This window comes from Silurus aristotelis, assembly GCF_946808225.1.
Source record: "Silurus aristotelis genome assembly, chromosome: 18".
Taxonomy (NCBI): Eukaryota; Metazoa; Chordata; class Actinopteri; order Siluriformes; family Siluridae; genus Silurus; species Silurus aristotelis.
The window spans coordinates 18,097,059-18,109,007 of NC_139591.1; the positions used below are offsets into that span (position 1 = coordinate 18,097,059).

The 11,949-nt window shown below is 38.9% G+C and overlaps 1 long non-coding RNA gene across 1 annotated transcript; it reads left to right on the forward strand.

Annotated features, from left to right (window-relative positions):
- The first annotated feature begins 7,173 nt into the window (after nucleotides 1–7,173).
- Nucleotides 7,174–7,865, forward strand: LOC310741116. The gene is made up of 2 exons (XR_014537842.1): nucleotides 7,174–7,344; nucleotides 7,465–7,865. It is a non-coding gene; the product is annotated as an uncharacterized lncRNA (long non-coding RNA).
- The last annotated feature ends 4,084 nt before the right edge of the window (nucleotides 7,866–11,949 follow it).

The following is an 11,949-nucleotide window of genomic DNA, read 5'->3' on the forward strand; positions in this document are numbered from 1 at the left end:
GTATTTGAACACCCTGCTATTTTGCAAGTTCTCCCACTTAGAAATCATGGAGGGGTCTGAAATTGTCATTGTAGGTGCATGTCCACTGTGAGAGACATAATCTAAAAAAAAAAAAATCCAGAAATCACAATGTATGATTTTTAAACTATTTATTTTTATGATACAGCTGCAAATAAGTATTTAAACACCTGTCTATCAGATAGAATTCTGACCCTCAAAGACCTGTTAGTCTGCCTTTAAAATGTCCACCTCCACTACATTTATTATCCTAAATTGGATGCACCTGTTTGAGGTCGATAGCTGCATAAAGACACCTGTCCACCCCATACAATCAGTAAGAATCCAACTACTAACATGGCCAAGACCAAAGAGCTGTCCAAAGACACTAGAGACAAAATTGTACACCTCCACAAGGCTGGAAAGGGCTACGGGGAAATTGCCAAGCAGCTTGGTGAAAAATGGTCCACTGTTGGAGCAATCATTAGAAAATAGAAGAAGCTAAACATGACTGTCAATCTCCCTCGGACTGGGGCTTCATGCAAGATCTCACCTCGTGGAGTCTCAATGATCCTAAGGAAGGTAAGAAATCAGCCCAGAACTACACGGGAGGAGCTGGTCAATGACCTGAAAAGAGCTGGGACCACCGTTTCCAAGGTTACTGTTGGTAATACACTAAGACGTCATGGTTTGAAATCATGCATGGCACGGAAGGTTCCCCTGCTTAAACCAGCACATGTCCAGGCACGTCTTAAGTTTGCCAATGACCATTTGGATGATCCAGAGGAGTCATAAGAGAAAGTCATGTGGTCAGATGAGACCAAAATAGAACTTTTGGGTCATAATTCCACTAAACGTGTTTGGAGGAAGAAGAATGATGAGTACCATCCCAAGAACACCATCCCTACTGTGAAGCATGGGGGTGGTAGCATCATGCTTTGGGGGTGTTTTTCTGCACATGGGACAGGGCGACTGCACTGTATTAAGGAGAGGATGACCGGAGCAATGTATTGTGAGATTTTGGGGAACAACCTCCTTCCCTCAGTTAGAGCATAGAAGATGGGTCGAGGCTGGGTCTTCCAACATGACAATGACCAGAAGCACACAGCCAGAATAATCAAGGAGTGTCTCTGTAAGAAGCATATCAAGGTTCTGGCGTGGCCTAGCCAGTCTCCAGACCTAAACCCAATAGAGAATCTTTGGAGGGAGCTCAAACTCCATGTTTCTCAGTGACAGGCCAGAAACCTGACTGATCTAGAGAAGTTCTGTGTGGAGGAGTGGGCCAAAATCCCTCCTGCAGTGTGTGCAAACCTGGTGAAAAACTACAGGAAATGTTTGACCTCTGTAATTGCAAACAAAGGCTCCTGTACCAAATATTAACATTGACTTTCTCAGGTGTTCAAATACTTATTTGCAGCTGTATCATACAAATAAATAGTTAAAAAATCATACATTGTGATTTCTGGATTTTTTTTTTTAGATTATGTCTCTCACACTGGACATGCACCTACGATGACAATTTCAGACCCCTCCATGATTTCTAAGTGGGAGAACTTGCAAAATAGCAGAGTGTTCAAATACTTATTTTCCTCACTGTATATATATATATATATATATATATATATATATATATATATATATATATATATATATATATATATATATATATAGTACAGACCAATAGTTTGGACACACCTTCTCATTCAAAGAGTTTTCTTTATTTTTATGACTATGAAAATTGTAGATTTTCAGTTCACTTTTTTGTTATATATATAATTCCACATGTGTTAATTCATAGTTTTGATGCCTTCAGTGTGACTCTACAATTTTCATAGTCATGAAAATAAAGAAAACTCTTTGAATGAGAAGGTGTGTCCAAACTTTTGGTCGGTACTGTATATATAATATATATAAAAATTTGGTCTGTACTGTATATATAATATATATACAGTACAGACCAAAAGTTTGGACACACAAGGTTTATATACATACATGAGGTGGTATCAAAAAGTTTTAAAAATAGCTTTGTTTTAAAAAAAATATACTTTATTGATCTATGTTTATAGACTTATAGACTATTACCTTCAAAATAGTCCGCTGGCACAGCACTACAGCACTCTTAGTGTTCCCGCCTTTTCTGAAATATGTCCTGGAAGTCTTCTTTTCTAAGCGTGTGAAGCACCTTCTGCGATTCGCATTGGAACTCCACAATGGTGTCAAAATGGCAAGCTTTGAGCTGGATCGTCATCTTCGGGAAGAGGGTGAAATCCACAGGAGCCAAACATGGTGAGTAGGGTGGGTGTGGAAGTGAGAGCATGTTGTTTCCGTAATGGAAACTCGCATGTGAAGAGAGCTCATTGACAGGGTGGGCACGTGGTCAGAATAGCACCAGTTGCACAGCTCACGATGTACACTAGCACACTGACAAATGAAAGTCGGTGCTCCCTGTGACTGTGCATATTTTCTTAACTATTTATATATATATATATATATATATATATATATATATATATATATATATATATATATATATATATATATATATATATATATATATATGACAGTGTGAGGTGGAAACTCACCACATTCACTGTTGCTTAATTTCCTAGAACAGCACACCACAGATTGAACTATTCTATATTTAATGACCTGAAAGACCAGCAGAGATGCAAACAACCACTGACACACCAGCAGCCTGGAAAGTTCTCCATTATGTCTATTATGCTAATGCATCTGAATGATCACATCCTGCTTTATTACAAATACGTTCCAAATGGTGTTCAGAAAGTCTCTAAAGCGAAGCGCTCCTGCTTCCCTGCACAGATTTCTCTATAAATCTCTGAACTCTTCGCCAATCACCAGTAAACAGGTAAACATCATTGATGTTTCCTTCTGCTTGCCTGCTTTTTGCTTAATCCCTCTTTCATCGATCGGGGCTGCATTGACAGGCCAGGCAGGGCCACAGCGTGCTCAAAAGAGATTGCGTCTGCTCAAACTTTTCTCGCCTGTAACTTGCATTCAGCTGGAAAACGCTGGCGAGACGCCTCCTCCCGGGCTCGCGCAGAGCAATGAAAGGAGATATTCAGCGCTATTCGGTGCATTAGTAAATTTTAAGTGTGATTCATCGGCCATCCTACAGCGCTAAAGTAATAATAAAAAAAAACCATAAATAAATAAATAAATAAATAAGCCCAAGCGTGGTCTTTTTTGTAAGGCGATTAATGACTTACAGCATGACACCGCTTGGAACACACGCTGCTTTCGCACGGGTAATTGCGTATTATGTGAAAGTGTGCTTAAAAATAGTAGCTGGAGTTTCACAATCATCCCCAAGCACAAGAATATTTGTCTTATCCACTTTATTAATCTTATAAGCCGACTTCAGGATCCCTGAGGTGATTTTTTATTTATTTATTTATTTTTTTCCCCTTAAACCACAGGCTCACCTAGAACATCCTGAGTTTCAGGTCGATTCAGAATGGATGTGGCAACGACTGAAGGCAACGCCGGAGCACCAGAGCTTGTTGCCATGGATTTCTTTCGCCTCCCCTGTTGCCAGTAGCAACAGATCTGTTCCCCAGCCGCCAGCATGTTCTGTGCTACAGTAAGCCCTTACACATCCCTAACCCTAGTGCTTTAAATGAATAATCAAAGTACTACAACTGCCATGAGTGTTGAAGGGTTCAGAGTTTCGTTTGGAACAATTCTAGCTCTTAAATCAAATTAAAATTAAAGAAAAGAAAAGAAACATGCTGGAGAATGCCAACGAGAATATCACTTATTTAGCCATTTATTCTATTTATTAAATGCAGCAGGTTAAATTATATAAAATTTGATACTACTTTGATTCAAAATTTTATTCGATTTCTGCTCAGCGCAACTCACCTCACATTACCAAGAAAAAAAACCCCAACAAAAATCCAAGCCTCTTTTGGTGGAACTGGAGACTGATAATTTATTTGTTTTTGGTTTTTGTTTGTTTGTTTTTCAGACTTTCACCAAGGTAACAGTGAGAAAATAAGGAGGTAAAAGTCTACTCTCTTTGTGTTCAGCAATCGGCACCATCTGTTTTTTTCGGGGGGTTTTGCGTTTTTTTTGTTTTGTTTGTTAACAACCAAAAAGATCACAGTCCTGCAGTCACAGGGTTGAAGCTAAATGCTGAAATTTTAACTGGATAACTTTAGAGGCAAATGATTGTCTTAATTTTTTTGCATAATGTGTATTTAGCAAAGAGTATGGAATAAAAGGGTGCCGATAATTTTGTCACACACACACAAACATATATATGTGTGTGTGTGGCAAAATTATCGGCACCCTTTTATTCCATACTCTTTGATAAGGTTGAAGATCACATTGCAAGGGATATGAGACTATTCCTCCATACACAATCTCTCCAGGTTCTTCAAATTTCAAGTTCCATACTGACATGCAGATTAAGCTTTTAAAGGAAGTTTGGTGTTTATTTAATATCTGTAATATTTGATAGAGTTAATTATACCATGTATCCTAACCTGATGTATATGTTCACTGGCAAAAAAACCCATTAAAACAAAAACAAAGTGGTGGACAGTAACGAATTAAATGTAATTTGTTAGTGTACTTAAGTAGCTTTTATGAGTATCTGTACTTCAGTGAGGTATTTCCATTTGGGGAGACTTGTACTTGACGGGTGACGTCATGACCAGGAAGCTATAAAACGGCTGGATGCCATGGTACAGATGTGGCCGAGGCTGTGCCTGTATGCCTCCCCCCATTGAGCTGCTCTCAGGAGTTCTGGAGAGAGTTTACTGGGACGGAGCCCGTCTCCTCCTGGCCCATCGGTGGCTGGGCAGACCATGGTTTGTGGACCTGGTAATGGTTCCTCCCAGAAGGGATCTTCTCTCCCAGGATGCACCCTGGGCACACCTGCCCGGAGTTATGAAGGCTGTGGCTGTGGCCCCTGAGGGGGCACAGTTCTTAGCCACTGATCTGTCTCCCGAGGAAGTAGAGACCCTTTTCCAGTCCAAAACTCCCTCCATGAGGAGGTCGTTTACCACTAAATGGTTCTGGTCCTGTTCTCTGTGTCGTACGAGCATCACCAGTTGGACCCAGTTAACTGCCCGGTTGATTTAGTACTGGCATCAGGAGCAGTTCACCACAGGGTTGTCTCCTTCCACCCTGAAAGTTTACTTGTCCGCTATCACAGCTCATTGTGCTCCGCTTGCTGAGCAGTCGCTAAGCAAGAATCCCTTGGTGACAAGTTTTCTGTGCAGTACCCAGAAGCTGAGGCCCAGGACGTGACCCAGAGTGTCTGTGTGGGACTTGGCCATTTTTTTTCAGCCCCTGTCTAAGCTTTCCTTCGAGCCCTTGGCCGAGGTGGCCCTTAGTTTTCTGTCGGTTAAGACCGCATTTCTTCTGGCTTTCTCCCCCGTGAAGAGGGTGGGGGACCTTCAGGCTCTCTTCGTGGCCCTGTCTCTCCTGGTGTTCACCCCAGTATAACCAGTGCCTTTCTCTACCCCAGACAGGTGCCCTCAGTTCACCTACGACTTGTCGTGCTTTCAGGCGTTCTATCGTCCTCCTTTTTTAGGCCCCTGGCCAGGAGAAGCTGGTGCGAGCCCTGGATGCATACGTCTACAGGACAGAACTGTGGAGGAAGTTGGAGCAGCTGTTCGTCTGCTACAGTTCCTATAAAAAAAAGGGCTCCCTGTGAACAAGCAGACCCTCAGAAGGTGGATTGTGGATGCCATCTCATCCTCATATGAGTGTTTTGGTCTCCACCTTTTGGTCAGAGCGCATTCTACAGCCTGTTCCTCTGGAGTTCCCCTTCAAGACATTTGCAATGCTGCAGGCTTTGTACGCCACTGACTTTTGTCAGGTTGTATAACGTTGACTTTAGAGCCACTCCTGGCTTCTCCGTTCTTTGGTCTAGCTGTGCCCAACCACACTAAGCAGGGACTGGTCAGACTGATGTGATTGGACTCTCGTTCTGATGCGCATTTTATAGCTTCCTGGTCACCCCGCCGGTGATGATGTGCCTCTTCGTTGGACAGATGACACACATGATTCAGAGCGCGGACAACGCAGGAGCTTTTCCAAAGCGTTGTTGACGCAGCATTCTGTTCCCTCCAGGGACCTGAGTTACATATATAACCTAGAGACGTTCTTGCTTATTGTCCTGATTGTGAAAAAGGGCATTATCAATGCTTTTGTTATATTCTTATAGTCATTTTACTATCACACATTACAGCTTTATTCTTTAGTCATCCCCATTGTAAGAAATAAATAAAGGAATCTGGTTTTTGTGTTACCTCATATTCATACCTCTGTGAAACAGGAAGTCATGCTTAAACAATTTCCTGTTCCTAGTCATTCAAGTGTACTAAAAATATAAAATATTAATGGAATTAATAATGTAGGAAATGTTTCAGGTCTCTTTCTATGCATTCCCCAACCTCATCAGACATTATAGGAAATAAACTCAGAGCTGAGAAACTCAGGCAAAGGTAGAGAGAACAAAGTATTGACTAAAACACGCATATTTAACAAAGAAACTGTGTTGTGTTTGCAATTGCTTAATATCTACGAGAGCAGAATATTTTAGTGAGATTTCTTTTTGACACAGCTTTCTTTGATCATATTTGCAAAGGTTGCCAATTTTTATACAAAGTGGACAACACATTTTTCTTGAAAGCAAACCAACTGACTCAACTGTCATTGCTATTACTTCAGTGTTAGGATGTGAAGTACATTCTATAGTACATCGATTCCATCAAGGCACTGAGATTTTAGTTCCTGCTGTGGTTTTGGAGCCAGATTTGGAGTTCATCGTTGTTATTAAAATGCCAGAATGAGAGCCAAATGCAAGTGCTAAGTGAGTCCTGGCAAATGGCCACCTCTCATTTATTATTCAGGTACACTAATTTCAATTACACTCTTCTTTCTCTTATACTCCATAGTCCACCCGAGTCGCCAGCTAATCGAATCCACAATCTACTGTTCATTCTGCAGTGATTTTATTAAATCTTTTTATTCACATTTGAATTTTGATTCATTAGAACTAATTTCATAGACTAAAGATATTGTTGTAGGTGCGTGTGTGTGTGTGTGTGTGTGTGTGTGTGTTATATTAGCACTATTTATGAGTACCTGTAGTGTTAAAATGTCTGTAGTGAAATTAAAATTAAATAAATGTACCGTATTTCCCGGACTATAAGCCGCTACTTTTTTCCCACGTTTTGAACCCCGCGCCTTATACAATGATGTGGCTATTTTATGGATTTTTCCGGGGTTTTTCCTGGTTTCACAAGCTTCAAGCCAAAACACTGAGCCACACAACAGTAGACCAATGAAATTGCCGAACGGGTTCAGGTGAACCAATGAAATTCTTTATATTAAATCACGCTCCCACTGAATCTGGCCGCACCACATCATAAATATGGATGATGTTCCTCTGACGTTTGACCTGCCGCTCACTCGGACTGTCTACAGGAAATGCGAATCATTCGTCACGCTGAAAACAACCGGGCATGAAAACACACTTCACCTGTGTTCTGAGCTGCACGGCATCGGGAGAAAAGCTTCACCGATGGTGATTTTTAAACGCACGATGATGCCAAAAGATAAACTCTGGAGAGAAATAGTTGTGAAAGGAAGGAGGAAGACAATGAACAATGACTTTCTTGGTAGGCTACTGTTTAAATACAAGCCGTTGTAACAGACACTGTCTTCCGTTAAAGTCTGTGTAAAGTTCATTAGTTTCAATGTAGGAACCTGTGGCTTATAGACAGGTGCGGCGTATTTATGTTCAAAATAAAAATCTTTGTAAAATTCAGTGGGTGCGGTTTATATTTGGGTGTGTTTAATAGTCCGGAAATTACGGTAGTAAAGAAGGTTGAGTAGAGGAACAAGAATGACTAGATGCATTCAAAAATCCTAGAAACACTACTGATAACTATGCTGGTATTATAATGGCTATATGGCTAAAGGTTGTGGACATCTGGCCATAAGATTTGTACATGGTTTTTGAATATCTCATTCCACATTTACTTATAGTAGCCTCCACTAACCTGGGAAGACATTCTACTGGATTTTGAAGAGTACAGTACATGGACATGTAAGCTCAGCAGATGTTTGACTGATGTTTGATCATAAATTCAGCCACCACACCCACATGCATACAGATAAGTGAGAAATGTTTGGATTTCACTAGCAATTTTCTTTTTTTTTTTTTTTTGGCTGCCCGTTAGTGGTCGCCACAGCGGATCATCCAAGATTTCAATAGCAATTAATATGAAAAAAAAACTGTCATTATGATAATAATGTGCTTTTAATAGGCTAAATGTTTCTAGAAAAGTAATGCTCATTTGTCTGTACAGTGCAAAACAGAATAATTAACTAATCTAGCATTAGGAGGCATAATAAATACATTTAAAATCATTATGCTCCTCAAAGAAAAACGTTTGGGGACCCCTGCTCTAATCTGTAGTAATATATACTCCACATTTTGTTTAATTGTTTAAAGTGTAGATGTGATTAAAATCCTATAATCGACTCTCAAATCTCAGTTTACTGCTCCAAATTGTAGCTCTCCTTTACTCTAATATTAAATCCAAACGACATACTCTTGAAATAACTCATATATATACTTCATTCAGAGATACATTACTGCATACACTGCAAGAACCTTAACCTATATATAATCTAAACTTCCCCATTAATCTGTTCACTACTCCACTCCTTGCAGCTTCCTCGAAGCTCCAGTGTACTATGCTCATTACTCTTTGCTCCTCGATCCTCCCTGCTCTAACGGCTCTAATCAACAGTACCCATTAGAATCACAAATCACGCATTCGCAGAACTTGTAAACCACAGACTACCGACGCAACTGATGTCAACTGTAAAATACATAACAAAATATAAATATAGATCTAGATAGATAAACAGGGAGTGTGAGAGGACTCGCGGTGACTCACTCAAACCCATTAGCGCTGTGCTCCTCCGGTGTCCCTCAGGCATACTGCGACGAACCTCACAGCTATATCTGCTTCGTGTTCTTCTCCTCATACAGCCACCATTAACTTTTCATCATGTAGAAGGAATTCCAAGCACTGCATCCTGAGCAGGAATTCGATTACCATGGGCGTGGTCGGATTGGCCTCATGCTCAGCGCAGGTGTTTGAGATGCTATAAATAAGGAACGCTTAAAAAAGTCTCACCCTGTGGCTTATATAAAGAGGATTATACACTTATTATATACACTATATTCAATATTCAGTAGAGTCTGAATCCTGCTCTGGTCTTCGCAATCTTTAATGTCTCTATTCAGTTAACACTCCAAACTCTTAAGTGTTGCAGTGTTAGTGTTACAGTTTTGATAAAAGTATTGGGACACCTGGCTTTACTAGCTATATGTGTTTTTCCCCAATCTGTTGCTACAAATCTAGAGACCCACACTTGTATATAGTCTTTGGATGTTGTAGCATTACATTTTCCATTCACTTAAACTAGGAGACCCAAACCTGTTCCAGCATGACAATGTCCCTGTGCACAAAGCCAGTTCCATTAAGATATGCTTAAAGATCTTTAAGAAGATCTTGAATGGCCTGCTATAGAGCTCTAACCTCAACCCTAGTGAACACTTTTGGAATGACCTGGAACGCAATGCCCACAAGCACTCTGCATTATGTTACTCTACAACTCAGAACTAACATTTGCTTTTATTTGTCACTATATACTCTTATTCCTTTTCTCCATTTCAGTGAATGCCTACATGGGTCTCTAAAAGTTTATTTTTATTTTAGTTCTTCACTTTAGGGCTTAGACGAAATGACAATGTAATTCTGGCATCAACCATATTAATACCTCAAAATGATTTGTTTTGGATATTGTGATAACATTTGACTAAATAATTAATTATTATGAATTACATAATTACATAGTGTATGATTTCTTTTTAGAGAAATCAGGGTAAGTTTTTATTATTTTTTTTTTTATAAAAAATGAAAAAGAAAATATTTAATATATTGTATGTAATTTACAATATCAATACCAGAAAATCTTGGACGATGACATGTATAAAAAAACAATAATAATAATGCAATGATTTGTAAATCTCATAGACCCATATTTTATTCACAACAAAACTGAGGAAATTGATGTAGTTACTAAAAAAAAAAAAAAAAAATAGAGGGATATTTTGCAACTTTTTATTTTATTTTATGCATGATATTAATTATTAATCATTTGTACATTATCTTGCTTTGCTTTTCTAGATCATGTTCACGTATGGCTTCTTCTTTGCATACTAGAAATTTAACCTGCATTTGTGGATGACAAGGCAAACTTGGTTTCCAGACAGTGATTTCTGGAGGTGTTTCTAAACCCATTCAGTGATTTTCTTTACAGAATCAGGCGTGTTGTAAAGCAGCTCTACCTGAGGGCCTGAAGATCACGGCCATCCAATATCGATTTTTACAATTGTGCTTTTCGGATTTATTGATTATATTATTATGTACTGTAGATGATGAAATATTCAAAGTTTTTGCAATAAGATGTTGAGGAACATTATTCTGAAATTGTTTCACAATTTGTACACATAGTTTGTCGCAGATTGGTGAATCTCTGCATCTTTATTTCTGAGAGACTCTGCCTCTCTAAGAAACTTCTTTTGTATACCCAATTATGTTTATGACCTGTTAATCTAATTAGTTGCAAAACTTTCCTCCAGATGTTTTATTTAAGTAACACTTACTTTTCCAGCCTTTTGTTGCTCTGCCCAAAATTTCTGGAGACTTGTTGCTGACACCAAATTAAAAATGTCCTAATTATTCCCTAAGATGATACATTTCCTAAGTTTGAAATATGGGTTTATGAGATTTGCCAATCACTGCATTCTTTTTTATTCACATTTTACACAATGTCTCAACTTTTTTGTAATTAGTGTTGGAAATTTACATACTCTGACTATTATAACATTTAGATTATTTTTTATTGTTTGTATTTAATATATAATTATATCAATTCTAATATATTACAATATAATATAATATATTACTATAAAAATATTTTACAAAATATATTTATTATTCTCAATAATTTATATATATATTTATTAATGTTAAACTATTAGATTGCTATAGAAGAATACCACAAAGCATTTGTCGAAAAAGTTGATTTTTTTTTTCACAGGCTGCCCCTTAACGCCTCTGTGCCTATAGTCTACTGTGTTCTCTCGCTCGCTTTCCCTGCTCTACTTTGTAATCTGGGCTGTCAGTTGCAATTTATCTCTACAGCGCTTAGAAAAACAGTTATTGTCATATAGCAGCTTTAGAGAAATCCATGCCTAGTCCACTAACGAGCGAGCTAATGGTGATGGCAGTAAGGAACAACTTTCAGAGATCATTAGAACAAAAACTAGGGGAAACAGGGATCCAGTTGTCCATTTGTTCAACACCAGATAGCAAAGGATCATCACAAAAGTACAGTTGAAGATGTAAACAGGCTAAAAAGAGAGCAAAGTTGGCCAAGATACTGTATATTGAGGACTGATGTTGTGTCTATCACCCAGTGAAAACACCCAGTGAAAATGGTCTGAAGGCAGTAAAGGAAAAGAGGAAGATGTTTTTGTTTCACACAGGCAGTCGTACAAGCACCTAGCTAATGGCAAATTATCACATAGCAGCCATTTAAATAGGAGGTGATAATTGTCGGCGTGACATCTGGACGAGTAATTCCAGAGAGTAGACATGAACAAAGTACATTTACTCTCGGCAAAGACGGTGGAACGATGGAGTTACTCGAGCGTGTGTTTGGATTGCACACAGCTCCGATTCTTCTAATCGACCTCTCTGTGCCTTTTCTTGTACTTAGATCTACTCTACTCAAATACCTGCTATCGATTCTACACTAAAACACACTATACACTCTAATCTACTCTATATACCTTGTCCTCCAATATTGACAATCGGGTTCCAT